The 19609-nt window shown below is 42.9% G+C and overlaps 1 protein-coding gene and 1 non-coding gene across 18 annotated transcripts in view; one reads left to right on the top strand and one right to left on the bottom strand.

Annotated features, from left to right (window-relative positions):
• The window catches only part of DLGAP1 (DLG associated protein 1), a 329447-nt gene that overhangs the window by 154453 nt on the left and 155385 nt on the right, over positions 1 to 19609 (top strand). The gene's annotated exons all lie outside the window — the stretch shown is intronic.
• LOC138383552 (small nucleolar RNA SNORA42/SNORA80 family) lies at positions 7071 to 7206 on the bottom strand. The gene has a single exon (XR_011233617.1). It is a non-coding gene; the product is annotated as a small nucleolar RNA SNORA42/SNORA80 family (small nucleolar RNA).

Genomic DNA, 19609 nt, shown 5'->3' with positions numbered 1-19609 from the left:
ATGACCATTTTTGGAGAATTCTTAGAGTTCAGAGAAAGCGCATTTCTTTCTGCCAAGCACTAAGTTAATTAATAGATCCTTTTTACAAAGCAATGAGGGAAAGGTTCAGAAGTCCAAGGGACAGATATCAATCAGAAGCTTTTTGAACAAAGGATCTTTCTTCTCTATTCAAGATAAAATCTCGTAATAAATGCTCGGATATTGCCTGGGCTGGTTCCTTGTTCCTCTGCTAATGAGATTTACTTCTCTGAATCTCTGCAAGTAGAACTGGAGACATCCACTTAGTTCCACCGCTGGAGGCTCAGACAAAAAAAAGCAAGATTTGTGGCACAGCCTCTTGCGACGTAACTTGTCCTTGTCGGCTTTTACGTCTGAGAAAACTAAACAGCGATAATTTTCAGAAGACTTTTGGTTATAACTCTTCCTCTTTATTTTGGGAAACTTGAGGTGGGATTTCTCAATACTCTTGATATTATGAAGTCATAAAAATGAAAAAGTTCTGTCAGACGTAGAACAAGATTTAAAATCTGAAGAACACTGTGTGCTTTCATCTCCTCCAGTTGTTTTGAAGTATATGAATCACCTCTTGGGAACAGGGTGCCCAGCCGTGGGGCCACGCTCTATAGGCAGCCAAAAAGTCCTCCTTCGCCCACAGGAGGGGTGTCACACTGCAAATAGTGAAGGGACTCCAGAAGTTTCTGGCACACTGGTCTTTAGAGTTGTGAAGTTCAGATCAGATCATTGATAAGGAAGCACTATGTATGTTACAAATCAGAATGCCTGTACCTTGGCTTTGCGTTGAAATCTCTCAATCTGGCTTAGTTTAATAATAGTCATAATAGCTAACTTCTGAGCACTTACTATTTGACAAGCATTATGAACAAGCTGCATAGATTATCTCATGTAATCCTAATGAATTATTTCATGTAATCCTAATGAATACATGCATAACATGTCTGTGATATTATCATTTTCATCATAAAGAAAAAAATTAAGGCCGGGCGTGGTGGCTCACGCCTGTAATCCTAGCACTCTGGGAGGCCGAGGCGGGAGGATCACTCGAGGTCAGGAGTCCGAGACCAACCTGAGCAAGAGTGAGACCCCGTCTCTACTAAAAAATAGAAAGAAATTAACCGGACAACTAAAAATATATAGAAAATTAGCCAGGCGTGGTGGCACATGCCTGTAGTCCCAGCTACTCAGGAGGCTGAGGCAGGAGGATTGCTTGAGTCCAGGAGTTTGAGGTCGCTGTGAGTTAGGCTGATGCCATGGCACTCTAGCCCAGGCAACAGAGTGAGACTCTGTCTCAAAAAAAAAAGAAAAAAAATTAAAACTTAGTGAGTTTATACAACTTGACCAGACCTTACAGCCAGTAAGTAACAGAGCAGGCTCAAATTCTCCCTGTAACCATCAACACATATTCTGAATATTTCAGTATACTCTGAAATAATTTAATACAAATCTGTTTCTGCAGTGAGTGGCCTAGGAGCTTTTTTCCTTTCCTTCTTTCCTTCACAAACAAATATCCATTTAGCTTCTGCTATGTTTGAAACCTGTGTTTTTCATAAAAATTTTTGAAAACCTCTCTGCTTTAAAGAAATTTTTGTTCACATATTATTGACATGGTCTCTCATGTTGGTTTCTCTGTGAAATGTCTGTGTAAAGCTAAAGATGTACAAAATAGAGAGACATTAAAATGAATAAAGAAAAAGCTGTTAAAAAGGAAATCCTCCTTGGGTTTAAAATTTCATAATATACTTTATCATTTTGACATTATGACAGATTTAAAAGATCAAATATCCAATCCCCTAATCTAGTCATGGTGTTGTCGGGCAGCACTGAATGGAAAAAAGAATTTTTGCCAACTCATGTGTAAACTAAGCGGGTGGCAAATTCTGCTTTGTGACTAATGAAATGGTCAGGGGTCCCTGCCCCCAGGTCACGTAAAAAATCCTGCAATAATTTAATTCTCATCTGAGCATCCCTTGACTGAGCTGCAAAGATGCTGGCATTCACGACCCAGTTACAACGGTCAGTCAGAAAACACAAATTGGAAAATCAGGCTCCTTCCACGTGAATATTTATTATATGAGAAATTCCTCGGCCGGGCGCAGTGGCTCACGCCTGTAATCCTAGCACTCTGGGAGGCCGAGGCGGGTGGATCGCTCAAGGTCAGGAGTTCGAGACCAGCCTGAGCAAGAGTGAGACCCCGTCTCTACTAAAAATAGAAAGAAATTATATGGACAACTAAAATATATATATAGAAAAAATTAGCCGGGCATGGTGGCGCGTGCCTGTAGTCCCAGCTACTCGGGAGGCTGAGGCAGTAGGATCGCTTGAGCCCAGGAGTTTGAGGTTGCTGTGAGCTAGGCTGACGCCATGGCACTCACTCTAGCCCGGGCAACAAAGTGAGACTCTGTCTCAAAAAAAAAAAAAAAAAAAAAATTCCTCAAAAAAAAATGATGTGAAAACATAGGACCTAAAAACCCTTTTTTATCTTCATGGTACCTCCGTAGACACTTCTGTGCTGGAAGAAACTGCCCTTTTTTAAGCCTTCCTAGTGCAGAGTTCTCTGTTCCAATTCGTATTGAACTTAAGAAATACAGCAAAGACGCAGCAATTGGAAACCATACGTATATAGTAAGTTGGACAACACTATGATCACCACACAGCCACTTTGGGAGCAACATTGTTTAGCTCCAGGGGGGAAATCCGAGGCCTGAAGTTTTGTATTTCTTCTGTTACTCTTGCCATTGACTTTCTGTCAAGCTTTCGGGGCAAACCTTTCCTGCTGCCAAAGGTGCTTGATTAAAAACTGAGAAGACCAAAATGAAGAGTACCATGATTTTATCATATTGACATTTGAAACATTCTTATATTTATTTTAATGACAAATCAATGATCATGTAACTTAACACTCTGAAAGCTTTCTGTGCCATCTGCTGGTGTTCTACTGACATGCAAATTCTATCAACATACAAGAAGAGAATTTTTCCTTTCTGTTTTTAATGTTTTTTTTCATAGAGATGGGGTCTTGCTATGCTGCCCAGGGTGATCTGGAACTCCTGGCTTCAAATGACCCTCCTGCCTCAGCCTCCCGAAGTGCTGAGATTACAGGTGTGAGATTACACCATACCTAGACTTTTTTTTTAACCTTTTCTTCCAATTATCAGTGTTATTGAGAATACTAACTCTAATAACTTCTCATTAAACTTATAGGAGAAAATAACTAGTGTAAATTATCTCTAAATATATGACAACTTGTCAAAGTTTAATTAGTTTTTATTCCTAAAATAGTTTATGACTTCAAGGGGAATACATAATGTTATTAAAATTAATATTGCTTAACCAGTTTTGTGCTTTAGAGATGTGTCTCTGACAAGAGGCATCAGATCTGATTGAGACAAAAGCTCATCTTGAATTTCTGCATAGGATTGATGTCCTCTCTCTCTTTAAAGCCAACTTCGAATTTCCTTTTCATCTAACATTCTTATTGTTCCATTACATGTTTTCTTCCATGATGAAATTTTAAAATTTGAGAAAATCAGTTAGTCCATATCATCCACTACATTGCTTCTGAAAAAAACCTTTCTCTCATCTAAAATAAGGATTATGGCCACAGAATCATAATAAGACTTTAATGTTTGCTTTTATCATTTTCAAGACACTTCATTCCATCATCTTTTATTTTTATCTTTTTATTTAGAAATAATTATAGAGTTACAGGAAATTACAAAGATAGTACAGAGAGGTTTCTTGTACCCATTATCCTTTGTCCCCCAGCAGTTACATCTGGGATAACAGTAATAAAACATCAAAACCAGAACATTGACATTGTTACATGGATATGGATAGTTCATATTTGACCACATGTGTGGACTCCTGAGACCACCATTATAATCAAGATACAGAATCATTCCATCACCACAAAATCTACTAGTATCCACATGTTGCCAGTTTGAAGGAAGTATAGAAACCTTACCTCTCTTCAAGTCTGTTTGCTCTCTGCCATTTATAATTATCTTAAATATTTCCTCCATACACATTAAGAACCACATCATACAACGTTATGCTTTTTGCTTCAAATGTCAAATAGAATGTAGAAAATTTCAGAGAAGAAAAGTGTATTTTATTTACTCATATTTTTTACCAAATTGCCAAATTTGAGCAATTTGCAGCCATTATTTCCAGGCTACTTTTTCATTCCCATCCTTCTCCCCTTCTTCTGAGATTCCAGCGACACAAATGGCCACATCTCCCTCAGTGGGGATTTTGAGTAGGGCAGTTTCTTTGGAAGACCATGTAGGTGGGCAGGCACTGTTTCATCTATATAACATGACATCATCTGCCTGTTGAACACAAAAATAATTTTTTTCACACCTACAGTTCTACAGATGCCCCACCAAACACGACCCAGCTTTCACAGGGACAGCCACAAAGGGCAGACCAGCCAAAGTTACATTTAGCTACTGTATCCTGCACGCTGTGCCTCATTAACTTCCTATCATTCTGCAACCTGTGGGCTAAATTACACAGTTTTTTTAAGTGCCCTACTACTGTGGCACAAAAGCAAATCAAAAACTCAATAATCTTGATTTTTTTTTTTTTGGAAATATTCATGATAAATTATTAAGTGAACAATGCAAGTTAAAAACAACAGTTTCATATTTTTTTCCCCACCCCCCCTTTCCCGAGTCAGCACCTTCAAGTGTTACCACTCCCCAAACAGTGCGCAATGCACTCATTGTGTAGGCATACCCCCATCCCCTCCCCCACCCCCCACCTCAGTCCGATGTCCAATTGGTGTCGTTCCCAGATTTGTATTTAGGTGATGATCAGGGAAACCAATTTTCTGGTGAGTACATGTGATGCTTGTTTTTCCATTCTTGGGATACTTCACTTAATATAATGGGTTCCAACTCTCTCCAGGAGAACCATAGAGATGTCGTATCTTCATCATTCCTTATAGCTGAGTAATATTCCATGGTATACATATACCACAGCTTACTAATCCAATCATGTATTGATGGGCACTTGGGTTGTTTCCACATCTTTGCTATTGTGAATTGTGCTGCTATAAACATTCGGGTACATGTGTCTTTGTTACAGAATGACCTTTTTTCCTTTGGGTATATGCCCAGTATTTGAAGGACATAGGTACTGCTGTCCTCGAGATTCTTTGTCTCCTCCTTTTAAAAAATCAAGATTCAAATAATCTTGATTTTTTAAAAGGAGGAGATAAAGAGTCTCGAGGACAGCAGTACCTATGTCCTTCAAATAATCTAGGATGACTTAAGTAGCATATCAAGTCAGAATTGAACTTGAATAGAACACAACTTGTCTTTAAAAATAGGTGGGCGCGGTGGCTCACGCCTGTAATCCTAGCACTCTGGGAGGCCGAGGTGGATGGATTGTTTGAGCTCAGGAGTTCGAGACTAGACTGAGCAAGAGCGAGACCCCATCTCTACTAAAAATATAAAGAAATTATACAGACAGCTAAAAATATACATGGAAAAATTAGCCGGCCATGGTGGCGTATGCCTGTAGTCCCAGCTACATGGGAGGCTGAGGCAGGAAGATGGCTTGAGCCCAGGAGTTTGAGGTTGCTGTGAGCTAGGTGACACCATGGCACTCTAGCCTGGGCAACAGAGTGAGACTCTGTCTCAAAAAAATAATAATAATAATAATATCAGACATTCTCTATTTATATTGCTTATGGAATTGCCTTGTGTTTGTTAAATTCAAATGGCAGCTACATTAATAACTTCTCTGGTTTTATTGACAATGCATTTACTGTATCCCTTTAAATAAAAAGGAACGTTGTTGCAAATCCAGGTAAAATTGACACAAATTAAAGCAACTTTTTTTAATTTAAAAATCAGTGATCTGAGACATGAAAAGCTGTTCATCAGGAAAAGAGAGAGAGAAAGGCACACTCCAAAAGCTCTTAACACTTTCTAAAATGCCTAAATCAAGAGAATGAAAGTTCTTGACTTTGGCATGTCTTGAAGTCCCTGCTACTCTTACATAAAGTCTCGGTTTCTATCTTATGACCCAGCAATCAGTTAAAGAGTTTAAATACCCCTCAATTTATAGCTTTACGATGGTTCAGCAATTAGCCATTTAAACACAAATCTACAATTCTTGCACATAAGATTTGCTCCATGAATATTTGTTGATTAAAAGCTGAAAATGGGCCGGGTGCAGTGGCTCACGCCTCTAATCCTAGCACTCTGGGAGGCTGAGGCGGGAGGATCACTTGAGCTCAGAAGTTCGAGACCAGCCTGAGCAAGAGAGAGACCTGTCTCTCTAAAAATAGAAAAATTAGCCAGGCATGATGGTGCATGCCTGTAGTCCCAGCTACTTGGGAGGCTGAGGCAGGAGGATCACTTGAGCCCAGGAGTTGGAGGTTGCAGTGAGCTATGATGACGCCACGGCACTCTACCCAGGGCAACAAAGTGGAAAAAAAACAAAAAAGGTGAAAATGTCTGATTTCCTCAGGAAATTTGCTGCTCCAGTGAATGCTAAAAGATTCTGGGATGAGTCCAACCTCTCCACAAAAGTAGAAAATTCTTTACTTTTTTTCATGCACCTGAAAATAAACCACTTCACTTTAGAGAGACTGGGATGGTCATGTCCCCCCCCCCCCAAAACCATTTTGAGGAACAAAGTTGCAATAATCTCTTATTTGGAGGAAAGAACCTCGAGAAATGGGTGACAGTAAGAATCAAAGAGACTGGTAAGAGTTAACCTCTGCAGGTGAAGGCTCCCATCTCACTCTGTTGCCCAGGCTGGAGTGCAGTGGAGTCATCACAGCTCACTGCAGCCTCCATCTCCTGGGCTCAGGTGATCCTCCTGCCTCAGCCTCCTGAGTAGCTGGGACTACAGGAGTGAGCCGCCACAATCAGATAATTTTTTTCTATTTTTCATAGAGACGGGGTCTCATTCTTGCTCAGGCTGGTGTCGAATTCCTCCTGGCCTCAAGCAGTTCTCCCACTTTAGGCTCCCTAAGTGCTGAGATTACAGGCATGAGCCACCGACCCTGGCCTACACGTATTCTTTTTTTTCCCCACCGTGCAATCCACTTCAGTGCCAGCAGCCTACAGGCACAGAAGCCAGGCAATGGTTCAGGGCCACAGTTTGCTTTGTCAGGGGGCACCACGAGAGGCTCAAGAGAATGGGCCTGTCAGAAATCCAAAACCATGCATAACAGAAATATCCTTTCTGTTTTTTTCTAGCTTTATTTTAAAATGCATCATATTCTTCATATTCATGAATACTAGAGCACTATGAAAGACTCGAAAGATACTGATAAGCTCTAAAGTTGCTGGGACAGGGATCTCTTCCCTATTTCAAATCTCCATTAAAAACAAAAAACAATAAAAACTCCCACTCTTTGCTTGCATCCATCCAAGATATAGGATACAACCCAAGCCAAATGTCAGAATCTAAAAAGGTTTTAAATGTTTGTTATTTTATTTGTCTCTAATTCCCTTCCGTAAATCTGTTCTGCAGAAATTATCTGAAACAAAGAAAAGATTTATAGACAAAGATGTTCTCAATAGCGTTATCTATGATGGTGAAAGATTTGAACAGTTTTTGTTAGAGGCGAATATTTGTCTATCAGCAGGGAAAATGTTAAGCAAACTATGGAACATCTGCTTCAATGGACTATTAATCTAACTGTAAAATTTATGTTTAGAAAGAGTTTATAATAAGATGGGTGGGGGAAAACTTTGGATACTATATCGAGCTAGCAATCTAGACTACATTAAGCAGAATCCATTTTGGACATACACACATAGTTCAGAATGTCATGAAATTGTGCCCAGAAAAAAAATAATAACCTGGAAGGAAATGCACTAGAATGTTAAAGTGGTTATCTTTGATATTGGAACCAAAGATCGTTTTGTTTTTTCTTTATACTTTATTTTCCAAATGGTCTATAGTGTGCATGTTTTACTTTTGTAATAAAAAAAAACAACTTTATTTTCAAAAAAGAAATAGCTAACATTTCATGGTTAGGGTCCTATTTAGAAGCAATATACACCTCATGTCAGCCTATCCTTCAGGTTTCACCTATTTTCTTGTAGTTCTCTTGATTAAATGAAGTCTCTTGGGTTCAGCAGTTAGACAGGACCATTGAAGATGCTCTCTAGAAAGATGCTGCTTTGTTGGGGTTGTTATCTAAACATACAATACCTCCTTCTAGGAAGAAATTCTTAAAAATAATAATAATACATTTTTTTAAAAGATCTTTTCCTTTGCTTTTCTTGACTCACAGTGGTAGCAGGTGAGGTTTTTGTAGATTTCATAGGTTTTTTTTTTCCCCCTTCACATGTCAGAGGCAGTTAATTTGCAAACCACAGTTGCAGGTGGTTTTCAAGGAGAAGGGAGTTCCGGACAAAGGAATAAAGCTACATAAAACCAGCTTATGGTATCTTTAAAAACCTTCAATCCGTGCCTTTGTAGTCCTTACTGCGACAAAGGCTCAGCTCTCAGGGGTGCTCCTGCAGTTGTACCTGTGTTCTAGCCGGAAAAGCTCCCCAAGCAATTATGGCGAGAAAAAAGCTTTCTATCACAGCCACGATCTAATACAATACCGTAGGCCACCTGTGTTTTCAGAAAGGGTAGAACTCTTTCTGAAATGTAAAAAGTAAAGTGCCGAGTGGCATTGTGAAGAGTCGTGGCAAATCATCATCATTTTTATTCATGAAAAGAGAAAGCGATGTTGGCAGGCCTACACTAAAAAAGTATTAAGAGACCCTGCTTCACGCGTCAAAGCGATAAAACAAAGGATGATGCTTTTTCAACCACCGGAGAGCCTCGGTGCCGCGCTCTGCTAGAAACGGTGTTGCTGGGTTAACTGGCGACATTCTTGGCAGCATCTGCCTTTCCATTCTCAGACCTCGTCCTTGACTTGTCCTTCGCCTGCCCTTTTTAAAATTCTTTTCCAGGGAGAACTCAAAGGCAGTTGGCCATTTCTCACCCATCCCAACAGCTGCTCTGGGGGAAACTTTAGAGAAAGTGAAACTAGCCGTGCTAACCAATCTTCTGTTTTCTGACATATGTTCTTCTGGAACTCTGTTTGAGGGAACGTGGCACGAACGAGAGCCCAGAAATAAGCAGCTGGGTTTCCTCCATTTGTATGGTTGTGCTGCATTGGACAAGACCACGATAGGCTGGTGTGTTCCAACCCAGAACTTGTAGGACACGTTACTCCAGCAGCGTTGTGAAGCCTTCATCTAAGAGAAAGACAAAATACATCTGCTGTGTCATCTGCTGAATTTTAAAACCCACATACATCAGTCAATACTTTCAAACCTCGTAGTAGATCTATAGCATTCAAGCTGAATGTGTGTAACAAGGATTTCCACCAAAGATGATGAGCAAACGGAAACTTGTTTCTAGCCTTTTGCTTTAGGGTTTTGCCATGAACTTTCATGATAACTGTACGTTTTAATCTAGAGCCTTCGACCAAGGGTTGTACCTCCATCCACTCATCCACAACCTCTTGTGGTGTTTGAGAAACGATTGACTATTTAAACCTGCATGTTCCCAAAAACAACTCTTCTTAGTTTTAGTTGCATAATGGGATAGCCCTATACTATCTTAGAAAGCCATGCATGGTTTTGCTTTGCTTCCAGAAAAAGACCTAATGGGATTATATTACTGAACAGGACACACATAGCTCTCTCCCCTCATACAGGTTCTGAATCAAAATTATGCTTTGTTTTGTTGTTTTTGTTTTTTTAAAAAAAAGGGGGGGAGATTAAGAAACTTGTGGTACTCAGAGAAAGTTCTTTCTAAAGAAGTTATTTCTGATGTTAACACCACACCTCCAGAAACATTTGGACAGAATTGGTTGATCAGTTCTGCTTCCTGGGGCTGTGTCCTCTGAATCTGCTGTGAGGAGACGTGGGTGTTTCAGAATAGGGCAGAATCCTGATAGCGTCCCCGCTTGGTTGCCTGTTTTTCTGTATAATTTGAAATGGTAAATCATCCTCAAAACCTTTTACTTTTGGGTTTCCCATATGTTCAAATGTGGGTTCTCTGCGTGGCAGTCAGACTGCGGCCACCCACTGAACATCTGCAGGGCACCAGCTCTCCTGGCACTCTGTCTCACAACGGCAGGTCTCTATGTTGCACAAGTATCACACTCGTATCAGAGGAAGGGCCACCAGAGACATGTGATGTACTGGAGGTATGATCAGGTAGGAGACCTACAGCAAACTGAGTTCTGAGAATAGAGATATAAGCAAAAGCATAGTTCATCCACTTGCCACTTATTACCTCTGCCTCCACCAAGCATGATTCCATCCCATACCATATGCCTTAATTTTATCCCAAAAGGCAATTTGCACATACTCATACTTCCAACTACTAACAAGCTACTGTAACATTTAGCCATTTCCCCTTTTAGACTGAAGCCTCCCCCAACTGGACAAATCTTTCCAATTCCTGCACAGACCCCAGCTGTCTGAGTGATGCGTCTGCAGGCCTTCAACTCTACCTATCTTGAATTTACCCTGACCTCATCCTTACCATTCCTTGCTCCAAATCTTCTCAGTTGTGGTGTTAATGTCGCCTTTTGTAGGTTATGGTACCTATTATACATGTTCTGAAAAAGGTGAGTAGGGGTCCAATCAGTTGCAGCTGTGCAAACTCTAGCTCAGCTGATCAAGCTGTGAATGGTGTTGAAGAAGCGTGGAGAAGGAGAAACAGTAGAATGGTCTTGATTCCAAGTTAACCCAGATTGTACTTGTTGGTGGTTCAGGTTCTATCTTGTGTCTATAGACGTCCAATAGCCAGTGTCTGGTTCTTGCACCAAGGCACTGTTTTATGAGGATTAATGGAAGAGAATAACAGCTTTAAAGGCCAATAGTAGATCTTTCGCAATTCACTATGTCCCACCCCATCCATCCGAGCATATCTGAAGGATAACTCTGTAAAGAAAAGCGTATCACTAGGACTACTTTGCTGTCTCATGAGTTTGCCTTTCAAACTGTGTGAATTGCTTGGAAGTGAATTGGTTCTGCTTTTGTCTTTGTGCACCTGCTTAAACTTATAGTCCTGCTAGCTGCAAAAAGTCGTAACTTAAGCACTTTAAAACCTGTGATCACCTCCCTCGTTACCCTTATTCACTGCTGGAGACCCCCACGATTGCAGCGGCAGGGAGCCAAGGAATGATAAGAGGGGCAGTTCTGGGGTCTGACATGCCCTTGCCGGTAATTAGCTCTCCAGCCCCTGCCATTGACACCCCACTTAGCTCCCTTCCATAGGCCTGCTGGAAATCAGAGCCTATTTGTTACCTGGAGAGAATAACACATGGGCAGTTATCAGCTCTTAATAACTGAGGGTAAATAACTCCATGAGATCTTTCTCTAAGGAGGGCCCTGTGGGAGTTAATGGGTACAGGGGAGAAAGATGGCCCCAAGTAAGACTTTCCAGTAGGAAACCTTAGGTGCCCAGGAGCTTGAGGGCCTCCTCCAAGTGCAGCACAGACGCTGTGTGCCTAGGAGGGATGGCCAGGCCAGACAAGGGGAGCTGCCCTGCAGCTGACACCGCCCCTGTGTCCAAAGTCCAGCCCCGCTCACCGCCACAGTGGCACTGGTCTGACCCCCACTGCAGTCTAGGCTGTCTTCCTCCTCTTCCAGAACAGTCGAGAAATGAGGTAGGGCTGCGCTGCTCGAGAGGGACTGGGAGGGCAGTGAGCGCAGTGAGATGCACACTCAGTAAGTGTTCATTCTGGGTTTGCAGCCTCAGCCGTCAGCACAGAGCAGACTGAAAACCAAAACTTCCAGCCATGAACTGGTCATTCTCCCCCACTCCCGGCCCAGTGTGAACTTACCAAAAAGACGCCCTAGCCAGGACCCAAGACCTAGGTTCTGAGCACCCACACCCTACGCGTTCCTTTATGCCCCTCCCAGCAGCGCCCCCGCACTCCCGTCCCTGAGCCACGTCACCTCACGCAGGTGGATTTGCACCTCCATCCGCACCACCGTCCACACAGCCCATGCTCTGAGCAGGGGGCTTGGACCACTTTTCGGTTTTGATCTTTAAATAGTCTCACCCGGGTGGGTATTTTTGTTTGTTTTAGATTTATTTTTGTTCTAATAGACCAATTAGGCATAAACATTTTATGAAAGGCCAATTCACCTGGCTATTTTTGAACCTGATTTTTATCATTCATAGCCATCTGGTCGGATTCCCTTTGCTGATGAAAGCTTGAGCACTGGAGTCGATGTGAGAGAGACATCAGGCTGTAGCTCTTACCCTCCCCCGCTATGGGCTTCTTATCAGATTTAAATGCCTGAAACAAGAAGTGGTAGGCTCCGGGCTTGTTTTACTTTTGAGTTGACTCCTTACACTCTGGGGCTGAGATCATCATATTTACAGCCAAGCCCCTGCCAGGTCTTACCCTGTGGGGCCCCTCCCGCCTCTCCAACCGCCTCTGTTGTTTCTGGGCTCTCCTGTTGCAGGCACACTGCCTCTTTCTTGCCCCCCGCCCACCGTGGCTACCCCAGCCCTGCCCTCTGGCCAGAGTGCGCTGCCTTGTCAGAACATCTGGAGCCCATTAGACCCTCACCCAGGGCACCGCGGCCCACAGGATGGGGGCTCTGACCATCTAAAGCCCAGCAAGCCTGTTCCTGCCTTGGGGCTCTGGTACTGCAGCCCCTGAGCCTGGAGTCCTCGACACCCCAAACCCCATGTTCCCAGCCCTGTCTCACGGCCACCCAGCTCCACCCCAAGATGCTTCCCTGTGATGCTTCCTTTTTTTCATGACACTTATTGCTACCTGAAGTTAGACATTCACTTGGGTATTTGTCATTGCAGTTCCAGCCAAAGAATTTTTCTGTCTTATTCACTACTATGTCCCCAGCTTTCAGAGCAGTGACATTTATAGCAAATACTTTTAAATATATATATATATATATATATATATATATACACACACACACACACATGGAATGAATAAGTGAATGGGAACTGTGCCTTCCTCTCCATAGTCAACAACACTGTCCCTGATGGGAGCTTTTCTAGGGACAATGGGGAGACCATTAGACCAACTTCTTTAACTTTAAACCCACATCTCCTTTTGATAAAGCAAAAACAAAACAAAAACTCCTGTCCCTCTGCAGGGCCTGGAGCTAGGGGTGGCGTGTGAGAGGGCGGGGATGAAGAGGGGCTCCCATCCAAAGCCACAGGGGCAGATGAGAGTTTCTGGTTTATCAAAAAGAAGCTTGAGCCACAAACTCTTCCAATTATCTTTCCTAAATATTCCTTCCTTTTGGTAGGAGGAGGAGAAGATAGCATGTGAGACGTTCTCAGTTCACGGCAGTTTGTCTGTCCTAGTGTAAAATAAAAGACCACTGGGTATTTGCGGGGAGAGCCCATTGCACAGAGGAGCAGAAATCCATCCAGGTCCCAAACTGTATGCCCTAAACTTAGCCACACAAGGAGAATCACTCTACGATGGAAAGTAGCAGCTCCCTGTTTAAAATGTTACCTGTGCTTCTCACTGGCTAGAGGGATAGCAATTATTCATCCTCAGTGGACCTGAGTTTTATTTTGTGAGCTGATTTGCAAAGGAAACCAGATTTTGGCCTGTCCTGGGCCCCTTGGATCTCAGAAGCCGGAGCGTATAACCCTGTTCCCACATTGTCTACTTCCGATCCCAGTATCACCTGGGTACAGCAGTGGTGGGAATAAAGAGAAAGGAATATTACATGTTACCTAATCCTCAGTCTGGCAAGCAGTGAACACTTCTCTGCGCCAAACCCCAAGTGTGGGCCTAGGAACCCAGCATGATAAGAAGTCATGCCTGCCCTGGAGGAGCTCACAGTCTAGCATGGAAACCTATACTTTTGATTTCAATGCCATGTGCTAAATCCTCATTTTTGTGCTGCTGCTTTACAGTGGTAGATTTCTGCAGGACCCAGGGCAAATGTGCACATCCTCTGCAAATTGAAAAGAGGCTAAAACCCCTAGTGCAATCTGTCTACATTACTACAGGACTTTATACAGCTGACATGTGCAATTGCTTTCAACTCCACTAGTGTGTTGTTGGGAGCTCAACTCCAGCTCCAAGTTGGACTGAGCTAAATGGAGTGTAAAGCTAAACTTTACACTCAAATGGAGCTTATCAGATCAAGGAGCTGGCTCAGTCCTGCTCTTTGATTTACCAGTGTACAGGGAAGGATTCTTAAACTGCATCCTTCTGAGTCTTAGGAAGACTCCTAAAGGGGCATCTTTGGTAAACACAGAGAGGCTGAATGGACCAACAGAGAGTGAAAGTAGGCGTGTAGGGTGCTGGAGTGGATGTTGAGCTTCACTGCAGTTTTATCATTTTATTTAGGTCCAGGACTTGAGTTTGCTTCTGTATCATTTACCTTCATAGTACTTACTATCATCTGCAATGATACATTTATATGAGCACTTTGAGTGAAGGTATTAATACTATGTTTGTCTTCCTATCATTGTATACCTAGTGCCTGACATATAGTAAATGTTCAATAGATGTTTACTGGATAAATTAAACAAATAGACTTCATGAAGTTTTTGTGTCCCATTCTCTTTAGAGAGTGGATTCACCCAAATTATAGGCTTCTCAGGAGGTTTGAGGCATCTCAAAGACAGGGAAAGTTTCCAGGGACTGGAACTGGGTACTGAGCACCTGGCTCTCTCTCCCCTCTTCCTTCCACCTGATAAACACCCGGGAGAGAAGCTTTAAAATGCCAAATCTGAGTTACCAATGAGGAGTCTGGGGTGAGTCCTCCACCAAGGCATTTTTTTTTTCCTCGAAGGGAAAGTTAACTTAGGTCCTTTGATACCCTTTTATTTCACTACCATTTCCAAATTTTAGCTCACTTACGGTTACATAAACATTTTTATTCCTGTTGTAGAATATGCAGCAAAATTAAAAGCCGTTTTTAGGTCCAGATGCCCATCACAAACAGCTCCCCTCATCCTCCGCCGGCCCTGAAGGTGCTCTTGGAGGGGAGGGGGGAGGCAGGAAACGGAACAGGAATGAGACACTCGTGTCCTCTGCAGAGGCCCTGACGGGAAGCTGGGATCCCGTAACAGACTGTGTCTCACCCGCCCCTGATACTGCTTAGGCAATGCGGGCAAAGACCACCCCATATGCTCTTCAACTTGGTGAATTCACAGCTCCGACAATAAAGACATTGTTTTATATCAGTTAGGTCTGTGTTCTCACTCAGATAGGAGTTACAAAGGATGAGTTGTATGTGGTTTCCACCATTTTCTCCTAGTGAAACAATGTCATTCTGAATTGCAAAAGAGGTTGCACCCCTGGCCAAGCAGACGTTCATTCCACAGGGGCCCCCTGCTCCTAAGTACCGTGTCACACTATTGCTCAGCACGGATTTTTTACAAGGACTTTATTACTTTGCCTGTTTAATGTGACCAAAGAACTCCAAGGATCCCCTTTCAATCAGACAGTCATAGTCCTTGCCTTCATAGAAAATATGATTCCTGCCTTCCAGAAATGCAGCAACCATTGTAGGAAAACAGATAAATATATCAGTGATTACAGCGCATATTCTAAGTGCGATGATAAAGGTATGCACAGGGTAACTGGGGGTCCATTTTCTTCTGCCTCCATCAAAAGCACAAAAGAAAGTGGTCTTCCAGAGACAGGGGCCTTCCCACCTCAGTCTTTCTCCTTTTCTTTTCTCAGAATGACACAGGGTTACAGGGAGAGAACTTGCAGAGTCATGAAATATTAAGATACAAACTGTATTCAGATAGGTAGCTGCCAGGTAAATAAGAGATAAGCAAATAAATACTAGATCTTGGCTTAGAATTTTTTTAACATTTATGTAACTTGTCCAGGCTTACTAATTAATCAGGCTCTTACCCCCTTTCTTCACTGTATACCCATATAAACTACAACTTCATCTGTAATACCCTGGTGGCTTTCAGTTCTCTCTTGCTGAACTCAGTTCTTCTCTTAAATTCCATATCAAAATTCCTTTTTGCTCCCATTCCCAAACTCCCAAGCTAGTGGCACTAGTATTCTCTAGATGTTGGTGCTTTTATGAAAACCTCTCTGTCAAGTTCTCCTTCAGGGGACCTTTTTTCTACCTGGACATGTTACTTTAGTGTTTCATGCTTTCCTGATAATTTCTTGCTTATTTGCCCCTAGTAAGTTGACATACCTCTCTGACTGGAGTCCTGGCCCTGTGATCTGTATCATTCGTCATCTCTTCAGTTTCTCTCTGCATCCGGATCATGATCTCACTCAATAAATCGCTGATGTCACTCCGTCTCACATGTGCAAGCCCTCTTTGGGCACCATCTCCAACCCACTCTAGCTCAGAATTAACATTTATGTTTTCAGAGGCCCCTTATGTTTTCATACCTACCAGCACTTCGGGTAAGAGAATTTGTACCCCACTTTCCAGCATCTTCGTCTTCTGTCTTTGCTCTGGAGCTGTAGATGCGTGCACTTTGCAGGGAGGCTCAAGGGATGGGAAGACAGAGTAGCCCATCTGTGTCCATCGCCCTGCGTGCACAGGGACTGGTATTAAATGCAGGGTGGCCATTTAAAGTATCATCCAAAGTGCTACCCTTTTGAGAGTGTGAAAAGGCACCATTAATAATTACAGTGGGATGTATGCGCACCCTGTTCAAATAGCATTTTGAATCTGGAATTGCATGTAAGTCCAGGGCCCTCAGGTAAACAGTATCCTAATGCTCCTTTGCTGATGGATCAGGCAAAGTAGCATCTTATAAAGATTACAATACAACTAAGAAAGTGTGATACATTTAGCTCCATGCTTTCCAGTATATTTTAAAGAGATGAATACAGATAACTCATTCCAACTACAATACTGTACAATACCAGTACAATACTGGCTGACAAGGAGGGGTATGGGCAAAGCAAAACTGCATTTTAACCCCCTAAAGTTTCCCTGAAAAGTACTCTGCAAAGTTGAAAATGTTTCTTTCCACAAAATAAACTGGAATAATCCCTTCATTTATTTTAGATTCGTTTCAGATAGCCTTGCAGATGGTTTGCTGAAGTCATCATGCCAACAAAATCTGTTTGGCTTAAAAAATTAAAATAACCCTACCAAATTATATGTGTTTTTCTTCTAGTAAAAAAACCCTGAATTTCTTATTTCTATTACACTTATTCCACCCTGCATTTTGTGAACTGAACTACAGAAATAATTCCTGAGAGATATACACATTTGTCCTTCATTACCTACTTCTGGGATCCTAAAATACAGCATTATAAATCTGACTTTTCCCCTATTTGCTTTTGCATAAATTCATGTCTTTTCACTTTACATAAGCCTGCTTCTCAAAATGTCCGAAAGAAATTAAATACTAATTTTAATAAATGCTAGAGGTGTTCTTTCTTCTTCTAATTACATGCTTGCCAGCCAGTCTCCATGACATCAGCTCAGTAACAAACAGATAAAGCCCAAATTAAAAATACTTCCCTCCTGGCAAGATACCTCTGACCCAGTGGGTTGCTCAGTTGGAAAGTGGGAAGTAGACAGGCATGAGTCACTGCGTTCTCTTAGACGTTTTAACTCAACATCGTTTTCAGAAGATGTAAAAGAAAATCTAGCAATGGACCCCCAAAATGACCGTTTCCCACTCAGTCATGAAATTTAATTTTTTCTTTATTGTGGGAAATAACAAAGAAAAAAAAAGAATTGCCACCTCCCACCCTCCACAGGGAGCCTGGTCTCTGGGCAAAGCCAGTCTTGCCAACTGCCGGAGTCCCTGACAGGCAGCACACAGCCTTCCCTGGGCTCTGCAGAGCGCCCTCCTCAGCAGTAGGATGAGGAGAAAAGCAGGGAGGTAACCGGCTGCCACCATCCTCTGTCTGCCATCACTGTAGTCTTGTTTTTACATTTTTTAAAACGTGTTCCTGGGTGCTTATGGGTTTACAAAGCAGTCTTAATGTTCCCCAGGGTATCATTGCCCAGATGTAGCCATGCCTGCTGCTCCGGGAACCGTACAGATTACAGGCTCTGCACGGGAAGGAGAACTTGGGGAGGAATTCGTGTAATGTGGGGGGCACTGTGATCCCCAAGGGACGTCTCTCCGCGACAACCTCGTGTGCAACGTCTCCCTCTAGCGGCGGCTGCGGTGTGTTCACAGGGAAGGGATGACCAGCGCCCGCGATGCATTGCCTGAAGTCGCTGCAGCTAAAACATTTCAAGAAAACGGGGAATGTGTCCGTATCTTCCGAATATCCCCCTATCTCCTAAAAGGAAACAGGTGAAAAACAGCCACTTGCTCTCCTCTGAGCACACATCCTCCTCACACTCCTGTTTCTTCGTTAGCGATCGATCGGGGCCAGGCTTGCAGCAGTTCTTGCAATCTCTCTCCTCTGTTTTCTGTACCTGCCTAGTTCACTAGCAGACTCGTTTACTTATCCTTTACAGTATTTCGTTATACTGCTTCTCATGTTTTCTTGCCCTTCCTATTAATCCCGCCTACCTATTTATGTATGATTGCCCAATTGCATTTGAAGTAAACGTGGTGAAATTCAGAACACGTGAATCAAAGGCGCTCAGTCATAGGCGCTCTGGTCCTTTGCCCAGACAGCTCCAAACTTCCATCCCTGGTGATCGTGAGCCACACCCTCACCCATGTCAGAGATTCTAGAATCTGGAATAAGAGACCTCAAGTGCCATAATGTGCCTGGGTCCTCATCCTCCTCCCTAATCCTCTTCCTAGAATGGTCTTGTGACCCGTGGGCACAGCAGGTTGTGCCTTTTCACAAGCTCTGATCCTGCCTTCCCAGAACTGAGGACACACCAGTGACCCTTCCTTCCCTTTGTCCCAGCAAGTCAGCTTCCTGCCTATTTCTAAGACCAAGTTCCCATCTTCTACCCCTTTCTGGGACTTGGAGTCTGGACCTCTGTCTTCTTACCATGTCTCTTACTGCATCGTGCATGAGCGGAGGGGCTGCAGGAGTGACAGACTGACTTTCTCTTGCCTGTCCTCCTCCTCACCTGTGGGTAAGGTCCCTGCCAGGGGGCTTCTCTGACTTTTCAGTTATTAACTATTCCTAATCCAGCAGATGTGTCCTCCCAGCTGAGCCCTCTGGCTGCCCACAGAGCTTTACTTAAATTCGCCCAGCTATGTGATTGGCTCAGACACCAGCTACCTTGCTGTAACCAATTGTTTCTAGGATGGTGTGTATAGGTTCTTGCAGCCTGCCTGACTCTACCATTTCTCACACCCAGGGAAAGGTCCAGGAAGAAGCCAGGGTTCCAGAGCACCTGCACACAGGAGGTCCATAACCCTGCCAGGCTCCACCCTGGGGGTCCATTGTTGCCTCAGTGGGAGCTTTTCTTTTGCCATCTCAGAGCAAACATACAGAGGATGGCAATTTATGCACCTGTGGTTTTGACTTCTGGGATAACCTTTCCTTTTCTCCTGTTTACTCCAGAGAAGCAATACAATCAAGTACTGTAAAGCACACCTGCTACTTGAAAATTCAAGGCAGTCTCAGGATACTCATATATAGAGACTAACATAAACGTACACATGTCCACATCACCCTGACACCTTGGCACACACTGGAAATCAAACAGTCACTTGCAAGAACTCT

This window comes from Eulemur rufifrons, chromosome 5 (assembly GCF_041146395.1).
Source record: "Eulemur rufifrons isolate Redbay chromosome 5, OSU_ERuf_1, whole genome shotgun sequence".
NCBI lineage: Eukaryota > Metazoa > Chordata > Mammalia > Primates > Lemuridae > Eulemur > Eulemur rufifrons.
Note: the sequence above shows the minus strand (reverse complement) of the source record. Positions and strands in the feature narration are given on the sequence as shown.